The sequence below is a fragment of the Corticium candelabrum genome, chromosome 1 (genome assembly GCF_963422355.1).
Source record: "Corticium candelabrum chromosome 1, ooCorCand1.1, whole genome shotgun sequence".
NCBI lineage: Eukaryota > Metazoa > Porifera > Homoscleromorpha > Homosclerophorida > Plakinidae > Corticium > Corticium candelabrum.
In genome coordinates, this window is record NC_085085.1 from 5,262,261 (window position 1) to 5,264,654 (window position 2,394).

At 44.5% G+C, this 2,394-nt stretch overlaps 1 long non-coding RNA gene across 1 annotated transcript; it reads left to right on the forward strand.

Moving 5' to 3' along the window:
- The first annotated feature begins 763 nt into the window (after window positions 1-763).
- Window positions 764-1,065, forward strand: LOC134196101 (uncharacterized). The gene is made up of 3 exons (XR_009972483.1): window positions 764-784; window positions 845-961; window positions 1,018-1,065. It is a non-coding gene; the product is annotated as an uncharacterized LOC134196101 (long non-coding RNA).
- The last annotated feature ends 1,329 nt before the right edge of the window (window positions 1,066-2,394 follow it).

Consider the following 2,394-nt stretch of genomic DNA (forward strand, 5'->3'; position numbering starts at 1 on the left):
AAGGTCAACAATAATGCAACAATAAATCTCTGACGTTCGGTTTGGTACATAACTGTTCAGTTGACAACTTCACCTCTGATACCGTTGAAAGCTGAGCTAAAGCTGAGTAAGAACACTTGGCCGAAAGGAGACAACAAGTAGTTTGCTCACACATAAACTAATGTAGTTAGGCGAAAGCTCTTACTTATATATTGCTAACTGGAAGTTGATCTAAACCACAATCTGGAAGTGAATGCTTGTACTGTATTGTACCATAGACTTCGATCACGGTACCGGAAGTAGTCATTACGCCCCCGCATCACAATTCTTTACACGAGGTTACGTAAATAAACGCAGATCATCGTCTGTTTGGCGTGTTACTTGTTTCCCACACGTTCAGAAAATAATTTGGACTCTTATGAAGGCAGCCAAATGACAAAGCGACGAGGTTATGAGGCCACGTGTCTGAGACTTGAGGTTGGACAAGAGTACTACAGAAAGACCGTTGATTTCCATTCGTAGGAGAACAGCAGACACCGTTTCATAGTCCACAACAAGGTAGCTGTGCAGCGCTTTCATTCTACGTGATGCCTGCTTGCCGGGGACATCTATGCTTTCTGTTGGCAGCCTACTTCGCATTGGTACGGCTTTCTATTTGCTTACAGTTTGTTCTACTGCTGCCTCAATAGAAGTTGAACTGCTAATGAGCAATCTGGTTTAGTTTAGGTCTCTAGAAAAGTTGACAGACGCACAACTCAGAACGTTTCGTCATCGCGTGTCATGTGATCACGTGTGATACTAGATCGTGAGCTATTTGGCTAATGCTGCGAACTAACATGTTCACAATGGATGCTTTATGCCTCAGTAGTTTGCATGATGCGCTTTTATCCGTTTGGAGTGCTCTGTCGACAACAAAGCTCGGTCTACCGACGTGTGTGCCACGCCGTAAATTTTGTTGACGTGCTGCTACCTAACGGCCCCGGTATGGAGAGGCAAACAAGTGCAGTTGGACTTCTGTCATACTACTTTATCTTTTAGAGTTATCAAAACTTCCCCGGGCTTGGGGGGCTACGCAACTTCATAAAGAAGCGTCTTTTGGGGGGTTGGCCGACGGACTAATAGAAGAAAGAATGGAAAACGTTTCACGGGAAGTGATGGTATGTTGACGATCGTACAATACCACGTGATTGACCACGTGTAAACTAAGTTGCGCAGGCGAAACGGCCGTATATATGGATCGCTTGGACCCTGTCTCGCTTGTTGGCAAAGTTGCTCTGCGGATTGCTCTTATTTTTGGATATTTGTTAGTTAGGATTCCGGATCTAGTCTCGATTATTTCCTATTCTCTCGGTCACTCGTTCTTTGCCTAGTAGTTGCAGCCAGACTCAGCTGCTATGCTAGCGTCAACTTGAGAACTGATTGCACCTATTCTCGGTCACAGAGGATCATATCTCGGTCAGTATTTGCTATTTCGATCGTTTCTACAACTCGATCCGTTTGAGTCGCAAGTCATCTCTATCGATAGGCTCATTAAATGGCTTCCTTTGTTGGTTTTGTCTTGTCAACGTCAACTCTCGGAGACAACGAACGGATGACTCACGGGACATGATCTCGGCCACCTGATCTCGAGTGATTTTTTCTCTTCAAACGCAGCTAGATCTGAGGCGTTCTTTTTGGTTAATATTATAGTCATCGATCAGCTCTGGCTACAATTAAGTTAACTACGGGATGATGTTAGTGCTCATCTTACTGCAGCTGCGGGAGAAGGTGAAAGACAAATATTCGGACATGATGACCGGGATCATATCTCGGTCAGTCGCTTTGATCGCGTTTCTACAAGACGAATTGAGACGTTAGTCATGTCTGTTAAAAGGTTCGCTTTGGATGTTTCTGCCACTGAATAGCCGGTTTTGTCTCTCTAGTTTATACTGTAACAGGGCGGTGAGAATGGTGATGCATGGTCTACGGGACACAATCTCGGTCTCGCAGGCCATCGATCACCATTCTTACCGCCCTAGCTGCTACGCGTACAGTTAAAAACTAAAGAGACAAAACTGACTATTCAGTGGCAGCTAGAAACATCCAAAGCGAACCTTTCAGCAGACATGACTAACGTCGCAATTCGTCTTGTAGACGTAATGAAAGTGACTGACCGAGATATGATCCCAGTCATCGTGTCCGTAATTGTCTCAGATTTCACCTTCTGCCGTAGCAACAGTAAGATGAACACTAACATCACCCCGTATGTATATTAATTGTAGCAAGCGCTGTGATCGATGACTATAATATTAGCCAAAAGGAACGCCTCAGATCTGCAGAGATAATCACTGAAATCAGACGACCGAGATTATGTCTGGTGAATCTGCGAGAGTTGATGTTGACAAGACAAAACCAACAATTTGATGAAAGGAAGCC